Source organism: Rutidosis leptorrhynchoides, chromosome 7, assembly GCF_046630445.1.
Source record: "Rutidosis leptorrhynchoides isolate AG116_Rl617_1_P2 chromosome 7, CSIRO_AGI_Rlap_v1, whole genome shotgun sequence".
In the NCBI taxonomy this organism is placed as follows: domain Eukaryota; kingdom Viridiplantae; phylum Streptophyta; class Magnoliopsida; order Asterales; family Asteraceae; genus Rutidosis; species Rutidosis leptorrhynchoides.
Window position 1 is genome coordinate 125,853,734 of NC_092339.1, and position 13,287 is coordinate 125,867,020.

Consider the following 13,287-nt stretch of genomic DNA (forward strand, 5'->3'; position numbering starts at 1 on the left):
GACGCAAATGACCAAAAAGCTCAAATGTACGAGATACAATCCAAGTGGTTCAATTTATTGATAAGAAACGTCTAAAAATGACAAAAGTACAAGTTGCGGAACGCAAAGTACAAGATATTAAATTATACGAAAAGACGTTCAAAAATCCGGAACCGGGACCTGAGCCAACTATCAACGCCCGACGCAACGGACCGAAAATTATGAGTCTACTATGCACAAGAATATAATATAATATATATATATAATTATTTTTTTAGGTTTTTACGAAATGAAGACTGCCTGTGAACTAAACCATGGTCTAATGCTACACGCTTTGATCACTAAAAGAAATAATGACATACTACCAAGTGAAATAGTATCAGTAATCAGAGAAAGAATGGATGGAGTTAGAAAAGAATCCAGATGCGAAGATAATAAGTTACAATTTGGTAAAGGAAAATCAAAATCCGCAGCGAAAAGAAGAGCACGACACCTAGAACGATGTCACAAATGCGGAAAATGGTCACATGGAGGTAAATGTTCAAATAATCAAACTTATTCAAATACCGAATTTGTTACTTTATGCAGAGACGGACCGTTCATATGTTTAGAAGAAAAGACACTGAATGCTCGAGGTTACGCCTATGTAGCCATGGAAAACCAATTAAACCGACTATCTTATGAATGGGATAGATCATATAACTAAGAAATCTATTTCACAGGTATGTCTGTACAGTTTTTATTTTTATTTTTATTTTTAACCTTTTGATAATAAACGCTAATTTGTTCGCTAAAAAGTATTAAATTGGTATTGAATAAAATTAGGTTTGGCGACCGAAATTATTGATATCATTCAAAAATTTATTACATCACTGCGAAATTTAACGTTTATTCTTAAGGTATAAATATCTTTAATCAATCAACCCAAAATATTTCAAAAATTCGTCATGAGTTAAATTAGGTCTTGGAACCGAAATTACTTTACCGAAAAGAGGGGCGCATATTTTTGATAATATTTGATTGATTAAAGTGGGATAAAAAGACAAAAAGATTTTTAATTTTATTTTTACCATGTTTTTTTTAAAATTAATATTTGAACCCTTTATTAATATTGTAAACTTTGTAAAAACAATATTTTTAAAAATGTAAATATTTGAAAAATTAATATAAGTTTGGTGTGAATTTATAATGTGAATTTTTAAAATTAAGTTTGGTATGAATTTTTAAAAATATGAATTTTTAATTTTATGCATTTCAAATTTTAAGTTTGGTGTGAATTTTTAATTTTATATTTAAGTTGTGTGAATTTAAAAACAAAAATTTACTTTGTCTCATTAAGTTAAAAATATGATTTTTAAAATTCGTCGTAAGTTGAAGACTAGGTCTTTGAACCGAAATTGCTTTACCCGAGGGAGGGACGAGAACTTTTATTATCATTATTTTTAATCTTATTGAATTAAAGTATGCCAAAAACATTAAAAAACCCAAAAATCTTTACTTTTAAAAACCGCGCTTTGATTTGACAAATTTTAAAATTTTGTCGAGGGACAGACTAGGACAACGATCCGAAACGCCCTCGCTCCTAAAGGAAAACAAAATTTTTAAAATTTAATTAATTATAAGTTTTATAAAGCATAAGGTTTTATATAAAAAAAAAAAAAAAAAAAAGCTGAAAACACTGTAGCCGGCACCCCATGCGATCGCATGGGGTTTACACACCAACCTCATGCGATCGCATGAGGCTGAAAAACTGGCCAGATCAAAAACTCTCAGCGAGTCTGTTCTTCACCACAACACACACACATACACCCGAAACTCACCAAAAAATTCACCAATTTTCGCCATTTTTCCACCGTAATTCGTCATTTTTCTTGCTCTAATCATGCCTAGATTCTCATTCTTCAGCAAATTGGTAAAAATTACACTCCTAAACTCTATAAATTCCTAGTTTTTGTGATAATTACCAATTTTTTACCTAATGCAATTTTGTTAATTTCTAGTGTAATTAGTGTTAAATTGTTAGTATTTTATGCATGTATAACCTAGATTGATGCTATTTAACATGATTTGAAGTCAAAAACTTCAAAATTTTTAGAAATCTAGGGTTTGTGTTCTTGAGCAATTTGGGGCTTTTTGATATAAACAGGTTATGGCCGATTTTTGTCATGAATTATTGCTAAATTGAGTAGTGTAACATGTTTAGATAGTTAAATAATCCAAACAATGATCCTAAACATGATTTTTGGAGATTAAAGTGGACTTTTTAAGTCCAAAATTCATGAACTTGATTAATTTGATATATTTGCCATTTGAGACTTGTTTAATTATTAATAATGAATATTTTGACATGTTATTTGAGGTAAATGCTTATGAATTTTGTATACATTTTCATATGTGCTTATTTGAAAAGTGTAGAATTGTGAAAAATTGTGAAGATGTGTATAAGTTTAATTTTGATTTAACATGTTATAGTGATTGTTTTAAGTTGTTATTTTGCTAACACTAATGCATATTTGGATGCACAATTTTTGTGTTTAATGTGTTTTACAGAGAGCCGATACTGGAGGTTCAGGAGCATCATCATCTAGACGACCAGCACCAGCACAAGAACCACAGCCAGAAATGCAACACGAACAAGAACCACAACAGGAACAACAACAGCCTGATCAGCACATACCTTATTATGATCCGGTACAGTTTGTTGATGAATTCATAGTATTCCCAATGAGGCCGCCAGTAGAATTCCCAACAATTCCTGAGCACACTCTACATCCTAATCTGAGATTTGATAGAAGATGGAGAGATTACGAGACATATCAAAGGAACAAATTCAAATTGGTAACAAAAAATGTAGAGGTGCCAAGGGTAATTGATTGGGCCCCTTTGGAAACGGTCCATCTAGCTGACCGTGTTAGACAGATTTTAGTTCAAAGGTATGGCAGTTCTTCTTTTACAGATTGGGAACGTCTTTTCACCATTCGTAGACCTGTATATAAGGAATGGTGTGTTGAGTTGATGAGTACTGTATCACTTGATACAAATATAGTTAGGATAGATGATAGAAGATTTCTTAGGTTTATCCTTGGCGGTAGGATGTACAGAATGTCCATGCTGGACATGGCCAGGGCCTTACAGATATATACTCCTGGTGAGTTGCTATTACCCGATTGTACAAACTTGATTCATTATGGTGAACGGGTAGATAGTAACTTTGACACTGACGCCATTTGGAGGCGTATGTCACATTTTGATGTTTTTACACGAGCAGGAGGACACTCCTATACACATATTGACAGAGCCGAGCTTCGTATTATTCATAGATTTTTGGCCAACTCGATTACACAAAGAGGTCATAATAAAGAAAAAATTACCTTATATGATTTATTCTACCTAAAGTGTATTCGGGATCCTAGAAGCTTTGTCAATATCCCTTACTGTGTTGCTTTTTATTTATCTAAAATGGTAGAGGGAATGCAGGACGGGAGTATAATAGGAGGAGGTATTTTTGTTACTCTCATTGGAGAGTATTTAGGTGTTGATAGGAACCAAGGGGGTCCATTACAGATTTGTAGAGAACAGGTTGAGCCCTTAGGATTGAAAGTTTATGTGGGTGCTAAGGTATTGAAAAGTAGACGTAACCAGGCAGTACCCTATGAGGGATCTCATCCTCAGGTAGAGAGAGGCTCAGACGAGGAAATGGAGGAGGCGGAAGACATTAGGGATGTCTTTCGAGATGCTATTCTTGACGTCCACGTTCGTATAGATGAGGAAGCAATGACGAACGCGGCAAGACATAGTATGTATGAGCAGTGGAACTCCGAGCGAGTATACGAGGATTATAGGCAACGCCAACACGATAGCTGGTTAGTTCATCAGCACCAAATCATGAGCCAGCTATCATATCAGGTACCAAATAACTATGTACCTACTCGACCTGCTCATTTTCCGCCACATAGCCCCGATATCCGACCACCCTTTAACCGGTATGACTATGACCAAGCCTATCAGAACACCTATAACCAACAATGGAACCCACCCGATGAGATGAACTGGAACCCCTATCCAGACTGATTTAGTTCCAATTGGTTATTTTTATGATTTTTATGTTTTTATCTTTTGACTTTTTCATGTTTAAACTTATGTTATTGGATAAATTTGTGTAATTTTTATTATTTTATTATTATTGTGTACTAATATTTCATATTTAGAATTTGAAAGTAGGATATTAAGTCCCATTTCAAATTGCCATGCATGATTATACTTGTATGTATGTATATTGTCGATTGTTCAAAACAGGGTAAAACAGCGCATTTTCAAAGACTGGCATTAAGTTCAGCAAAAGCTACTAATTTTGACGACAAGATGACAAATAAATGTGATGTCACAACAGACGTAATGAACAAATGATGTGCACCATTTATCATTCAGCAAACAAACGCCAATATATTTGGAAACTTTGGTAAAATTTAATCATTTTCACACAAATCACCCTCAATAATTTAAATTGTTACTGATTTCTTGCAAATGAGGGCATTGCAAGATCTTAAGTGTGGGAAGGGGTTAAATTCTTTCGGATTTTAAATATTTTTACTTTATACACTTGGTTACCATTAAAAATACTAGTAACGTAGTAGTTGTATTAGAATCTAGTGCTCTCTGATAATAAAGAACAGCCCTAGTCTTATATACTGACTACCCAATTCTAGTAAAATTTTTCAAAATTTTCAATTAAATGAACTCAAAATCATGTTTATACATATTTATGAACGATAAAACTAGGTGTTAACACCGAAATTATTGTTACCTCGGAAAGGACATAAATTGAGAAACAAACCAAAATGTTGAAATTCATTTAAAATGGAATAGAGGACGATAAAAAAGGAAAATAAAAGCGAAGTGTGGGAAAATTTACCAAGTTATCTTAAACATATGTCACATATATCTGTAACAAATAACTGTAAATACTTTTGCTTTGGACTAAACTAAACCATTTTACCCGATGAAAGAAAAGAAGAGATGGATCTACACGATGAATCAATTCCATCATTAAAAGGAAGTAAAGTCTTCCGAAAAAGACACGCGCTTCTTGATTTAGGTCAAGAAGTTGTCGTCCAGACCAGCTGTAGGTTGACGAAAAATCTAGAAAAGTCATCACTAAAATCAGCAGGAAATCCACGGACCTCAGCATTAAACAGGGACGCCAAGTGGTCAGATTTATCCTAACCATGAGAAGGATTTATCTCGTACAATGGGGGGGCACCATGCAAATTAGCTGGATAAGACTAATGAATCAGATCCCCAGAAAGGATAATCTCCTTAAAAATTAAAAATCAGCTTTTAAGACTGATATTACTCAATCCTAGAGATTGACCTTAAAGATTGAGAATTACAAACTCATGGAATTCGATGATATCTAAACTCGAGCTTGAACGAGAAAATATTTTGATCAAATTAAAACCAATTTGTTTTCTGAAAACCCATTTTCGATGCGTTCATTACCATTGAACGTAAAATCCTAGGAATTCACCTGGAATTCATTAGGTCACCTGAACCAAATCGGGTGTCAACCGTAAGAACGGTGGTTGCATAGTGGTCAAAGACAGGACCTTGTGCCAGACCGAAAAATCATAAGAGTGAGCTTTACTATTGCTCCTACCAAGGATAGTAATTGCATCCGACACGTTATAGACCATAATTAAAAGCATGTCAGGGGACATTACCTTAACAGTTGCTTGTTCAACGCTTTCCTTTACAACCGGACGGTAGTTTATCGAAAGGTAATATACGGGACAAGTAAACTGGACGTGTTGCTTTCCAAATACAAGGTTAGCAAGTGGGTGACACAAAACCGCAAGTTTTGAGCTAAAATTTTCAAATCTGAAACCCACCAAACCCACAAAAATATTTTGCAAACACCGGTAAAGGGTTATTTCGGAAAACTTATCTAGGGTAAAAACTAGATTTAATTTTCAAAAGATCAAATGTTTTCATAAAGATCCAATTTCCTTAATGGATCTAAATTTTTATAGTCATGTGGGACTGTAAACCATATCGTTACTACCATTGTTTATACCACCGTATAGAAATCATTGATGTACAAAGTGTGAAGAATAAAGAAGTGATTCTAGTATTTCAAGACGATATTGCTTGAGGACAAGCAACGCTCAAGTGTGGGAATATTTGATAATGCTAAAAACGAACATATATTTCATAGCATTATTCCTCAAGAAAGACAAGCTTTTAGTTGCAATTATTCTATTTACAAGTGATATTCGTTTAAATAATAAAAGGTGAAGACAAAAGACAGATTCGACGAATTGAAGACGCAAACGACCAAAAAGCTCAAAAGTACAAAAGACAATCAAAGAGGTTCCAATTATTGATAAGAAACGTCTCGAAATTACAAGAGTACAAGACTCAAAACGCAAAGTACAAAATATAAAATTGTACGCAAGGACGTTCGAAAATCCGGAACCGGGACCGGAGTCAACTCTCAATGCTCGACGCAACGGACTAAAAATTACAAGGCAACTATGTACATAAATATAATATAATATTTAAATAATTCTTATAATTATTTAATATATTATATTATTTATAAAACGTCGGCACAAGGAAACAAGCAACATGTGAGCTCTCCCAGCTGGCCATGCGATCGCATGGCCAGGAAGAAGAAAGTCCATGCGATCGCATGGCATGAAAAGTCAGGCCACATCTCCTATAAATTCGCAGTTTGGTGAACCAAAATATCAATCTTTCTCTCTTCTCTCATATATACGTAAAATATATATATATAATTTATATTTTAATTTTAATTTTAATTATAATTCTAATAATAAGGGTATGTTAGCGAATATTGTAAGGGTGTAGCATTACCATTGAACGTAAAATCCTAGGAATTCACCTGGAATTCATTAGGTCACCTATCAACTATCAACTATCAACTATAATATATATATAATTATATAAACGCCCGACGCAACGGACCGAAAATTATGAGTCTACTATGCACAAGAATATAATATAATATATATATAATTATATAAAATTATATATATTATATTATATAATTAAATATAACGTCGACAAGCTAGAAAACAAAGCAATTGGGCATGGCCAGACTGGCCATGCGATCGCATGAGATTAACACTGAGAACCCATGCGATCGCATGGGCCTCAGGATCAGACCACATCTATAAAAGGCAACGAGTTTTGGCCATAAAAAAATAAGAATAATACTCCTCTAATAATAATAAATATATATATATATATATAATATAGTATAGGGTAGTTTTATATTAGATTAGTTCGGGTTATGTAAAGGTTATTTTACGGGTTTTAAAGTCGGAGCTCTGTCCGTGTAACACTACGCGATAAATAATCAATGTAAGCTATGTTCTCCTTTTTAAATTGATGTCTCGTACTTAAGTTATTATTATGCTTATTTAAGACGAAGTAATCATGATGTTGGACTAAAAATAATTAAAATTGGGTAATTGGGCTTTGTACCTTAATTGGGGTTTGGACAAAAGAACGACACTTGTAGAAATTAGACTATGGGCTATTAATGGGCTTTATATTTGTTTAACTAAATGATAGTTTGTTAATTTTAATATAAAGATTTACAATTGGACGTCCCTATAAATAACCATATACACTCGATCGGATACGATGGGCGGGATATTTATATGTACGAATAATCGTTCATTTAACCGGACACGGGAATGGATTAATAATCTATGGAATTATTAAAACAGGGGTGAAATTATGTACAAGGACACTTGGCATAATTAATAATAAAGTATTAAAACCTTGGGTTACACGCAGTCGATATCCTGGTGTAATTATTAAACAAAGTATTAAAACCTTGTTACAGTTTAAGTCCCCAATTAGTTGGAATATTTGACTTCGGGTATAAGGATAATTTGACGAGGACACTCGCACTTTAAATTTATGACTGATGGACTGTTATGGACAAAAACCAGACGGACATATTAAATAATCCAGGACAAAGGACAATTAACCCATGGGCATAAAATTAAAATCAACACGTCAACCATCATGGTTACGGAAGTTTAAATAAGCATAATATATTTTATTTCATATTTCATTGTACTTTTATTTACTCGCTATTTTATTTAACGTCATTTATTTATTGTCATTTATTTTTCGCTACTTTAATTATCGTCATTTATATTTTGCATTAGGTTTTAATTGTAACTTAAAATATAAAATCGACAAACCAGTCATTAAACGGTAAACCCCCTTTTATATATTATCAATATAATATATTTTGTACAAATATAATTGTTTAAAAATATAGTGTGCAATAAGCCCGCTCCCTGTGGAACGAACCGGACTTACTAAAAACTATACTACTCTACGATTAGGTACACTGCCTATAGTGTTGTAGCAAAGTTTAGGTATATCCATTTTGTAAATAAATAAATATCTTGTGTAAAATTGTATCGTATTTAATAGTATTTCCTTGTAAAATTTAATAGTATTTTATATACACCCTGCTGCACATCACTAGCTCACTTCCAATCTTGTAAGGTGATCATCCAACCTCAAGAAATCTTTGTTTCTTACAGTAGGTTATTATTCTAATACAAGGTAATAATCATATTCAAACTTTGGTTCAATTTCTATAACTATAACAATCTTATTTCAAGTGATGATCTTACTTGAACTTGTTTTCGTGTCATGATTCTGCTTCAAGAACTTCGAGCCATCCAAGGATCCGTTGAAGCTAGATCCATTTTTCTCTTTTCCAGTAGGTTTATCCAAGGAACTTAAGGTAGTAATGATGTTCATAACATCATTTGATTCATACATATAAAGCTATCTTATTCGAAGGTTTAAACTTGTAATCACTAGAACATAGTTTAGTTAATTCTAAACTTGTTCACAAACAAAAGTTAATCCTTCTAACTTGACTTTTAAAATCAACTAAACACATGTTCTATATCTATATGATATGCTAACTTAATGATTTAAAACCTGGAAACACGAAAAACACCGTAAAACCGGATTTACGCCGTCGTAGTAACACCGCGGGCTGTTTTGGGTTAGTTAATTAAAAACTATGATAAACTTTGATTTAAAAGTTGTTATTCTGAGAAAATGATTTTTATTATGAACATGAAACTATATCCAAAAATTATGGTTAAACTCAAAGTGGAAGTATGTTTTCTAAAATGGTCATCTAGACGTCGTTCTTTCGACTGAAATGACTACCTTTACAAAAACGACTTGTAACTTATTTTTCCGACTCTAAACCTATACTTTTTCTATTTAGATTCATAAAATAGAGTTCAATATGAAACCATATCAATTTGATTCACTCAAAACGGATTTAAAATGAAGAAGTTATGGGTAAAACAAGATTGGATAATTTTTCTCATTTTAGCTACGTGAAAATTGGTAACAAATCTATTCCAACCATAACTTAATCAATTTGTATTGTATATTATGTAATCTTGAGATACCATAGACACGTATACAATGTTTCGACCTATCATGTCGACACATCTATATTTATTTTGGAACAACCATAGACACTCTATATGTGAATGTTGGAGTTAGCTATACAGGGTTGAGGTTGATTCCAAAATATATATAGTTTGAGTTGTGATCAATACTGAGATACGTATACACTGGGTCGTGGATTGATTCAAGATAATATTTATTGATTTATTTCTGTACATCTAACTGTGGACAACTAGTTGTAGGTTACTAACGAGGACAGCTGACTTAATAAACTTAAAACATCAAAATATATTAAAAGTGTTGTAAATATATTTTGAACTTACTTTGATATATATGTATATATTGTTATAGGTTCATGAATCAACCAGTGGCCAAGTCTTACTTCCCGACGAAGTAAAAATCTGTGAAAGTGAGTTATAGTCCCACTTTTAAAATCTAATATTTTTGGGATGAGAATACATGCAGGTTTTATAAATGATTTACAAAATAGACACAAGTACGTGAAACTACATTCTATGGTTGAATTATCGAAATCGAATATGCCCCTTTTTATTAAGTCTGGTAATCTAAGAATTAGGGAACAGACACCCTAATTGACGCGAATCCTAAAGATAGATCTATTGGGCCTAACAAACCCCATCCAAAGTACCGGATGCTTTAGTACTTCGAAATTTATATCATATCCGAAGGATGTCCCGGAATGATGGGGATATTCTTATATATGCATCTTGTTAATGTCGGTTACCAGGTGTTCACCATATGAATGATTTTTATCTCTATGTATGGGATGTGTATTGAAATATGAAATCTTGTGGTCTATTATTATGATTTGATATATATAGGTTAAACCTATAACTCACCAACATTTTTGTTGACGTTTTAAGCATGTTTATTCTCAGGTGATTATTAAGAGCTTCCACTGTCGCATACTTAAATAAGGACGATATTTGAAGTCCATGCTTGTATGATATTGTGTAAAAACTGCATTCAAGAAACTTATTTTGTTGTAACATATTTGTATTGTAAACCATTATGTAATGGTCGTGTGTAAACAGGATATTTTAGATTATCATTATTTGATAATCTACGTAAAGCTTTTTAAACCTTTATTGATGAAATAAAGGTTATGGTTTGTTTTAAAATGAATGCAGTCTTTGAAAAACGTCTCATATAGAGGTCAAAACCTCGCAACGAAATCAATTAATATGGAACGTTTTTAATCAATAAGAACGGGACATTTCAGTTGGTATCCGAGCGTTGGTCTTAGAGAACCAGAATTTTGCATTAGTGTGTCTTATCGAGTTTGTTAGGATGCATTAGTGAGTCTGGACTTCGACCGTGTTTAGTTGAAAAATGATTGCTTAACAAATTTGTTGGAAACTATATAATTTTAACATGTGAATATTATGTGATATATTAATCTCTTAACGCGTTTGATATTATGTGATAGATGTCTACCTCTAGAACAAGTCCCATTGACTCACCTAATAATAATGAAGAGTCAAATGTAAATTGGAATGATTCGTGGACTGATTCACAAGTTCCCGAAGAGGAACCGGAAGAAGAGTCAGAACCGGAAGAAGAATCGGAACCGGAAGAAGAATCGGAACCGGATGAAGAAATAGAACCGGTGGGGGAAATAATAAAACGGTTAAGTAAAAGAAAATCTTCAACCAACCGACCAAGGTTAATTATGGTCAATGGTGTTTCCGCCAAGGAAGCAAAATATTGGGAGGATTACCAATTCTCCGATGAATCGGATTCTGACGAGAATTCCGATGATGTTATAGAAATTACCCCAACTGAATTTAAAAAGGCAAAAGAAAATAATAAGGGAAAGGGCATAAAAATAGAGAAATCTAATTCCAACCCCGATGAACTTTATATGTATCGTCAACCCCCGAAGTCCTTAAGTTGTAACAATGACCCGGGAACCTCTAAACCACCAGGTTTTTCTAAACCAATATGGAAAACGACGGCTCGTATTAGGGGAACATCATATATCCCTAGAAACTTGGCAAAACGAACCAAAACCGAAGAAGAAGAAACAAGCGAGTCGGAATAAGATAGTTGTATTCGTGTGGTGTAATATATGTAATATAGTGTGCTTATGCTTAATGATATATGTAAAAATTGCTTGTATTAATAAGTATTTTTTTTATGAATCTAACTCTTGTCTATTTTACAGTATAAAAACACAAAATGGATAGACAACCCAATATTTTAAGAGACCTACCCGGAGACATGATTGATGAAATCTTGTCTAGAGTCGGTCAGAATTCTTCGGCACAACTATTTAAGGCGAGATCAGTTTGTAAGACATTCGAAGAACGTTCCAAGAATGTCTTGGTTTATAAAAGGCTTTCGTTCGAAAGATGGGGGATATCACAATGGGAAATCCATAAGTTACGATGTGTTTACTTTGACGCATATATTACGGGGAACCCAAATGCTATTTTACGCAATGGGTTAAGAAATTATTTTGACTCAATATATCCGAATATTGGACTTCGTGATTTAGAAAAAGCGGCTAACATGCAACATAAAGAAGCATGTTATGCTTACGGATTAGTAATGTTCGCTTCTCACCAAAGTGAGAACAAGAACATCGGGCTACAACTATTAAACAAAACGTTCCCACAAGTGACGGAGTCGGTAATTGGGGTAAGAAATGAGGTTTTTAGATTGTTACGGGACTGTTGGACATTACGTAACCCTCGTCCCTTTGACGACGTTACAACACACTGTCTTATCAACGGCCATAACGGTTATGTTCCACAAGACCAAGGATGGGAAGTAATCCTAGTAAAACCAGAATGCATGACTTGTTTCTGGACGTATGAATTACGTGTCTTTATTGCCTTTGCTGAACGACTTGTGTACTAGCTAGAATTATCTTCACAACCATCTTGTATCAAATTTATTGTGTGCTATATTTCATGCTATATGTAAAATAAGCGGTATTGTAAGTTTGTAAAATATTGTGTAAAAGTTTGAACGCGAAATATTATTATAATCAGTTTTTCATATAGAATTGTAGTAGTTGAATTGTATATTAGCTACTAAGTATGAACTTAACGGGTAGGTACTACCCGAATATAAACTTATAAAACGCTAATATGAAGAAAAATCTTTTATAAATGAGTTCATATTATGCTACGAAATACTATTAACTACTCTTAATATTCTGTATGATTAACTTGTTCCATTTGACTATTTTGAAGGAAATGGCACCGACTACTCGACACACCGTGAATATGAATGAAGAGGAATTCCGTACTTTTCTAGCTTCAAACATAGCCGCAGTATAGGCTGCGCTACATACCAACAATAACCTTGGATCTAGCAGTACAGGAAATCGTGTAGGATGCACCTACAAAGAATTCACTGCCTGCAAACCTTTGGAATTTGATGGAACCGAAGGACCGATCGGATTGAAACGGTGGACCGAGAAGGTCGAATCGGTGTTTGCCATAAGTAAGTGTACTGAAGAGGACAAAGTGAAGTACGCTATGCATACCTTCACAGGTTCTGCGTTAACATGGTGGAATACCTATCTAGAGCAAGTGGGACAAGACGATGCGTACGCACTACCGTGGTCAGCATTCAAGCACTTGATGAACGAGAAGTACCGTCCCAGAACCGAGGTCAATAAGCTCAAGACAGAACTTAGAGGGTTACGAACCCAAGGATTTGATATTACCACGTACGAAAGACGATTCACAGAATTGTGCCTATTGTGTCCGGGAGCATTCGAAGATGAGGAAGAGAAGATCGACGCGTTTGTGAAAGGATTACCGGAAAGAATCCAAGAAG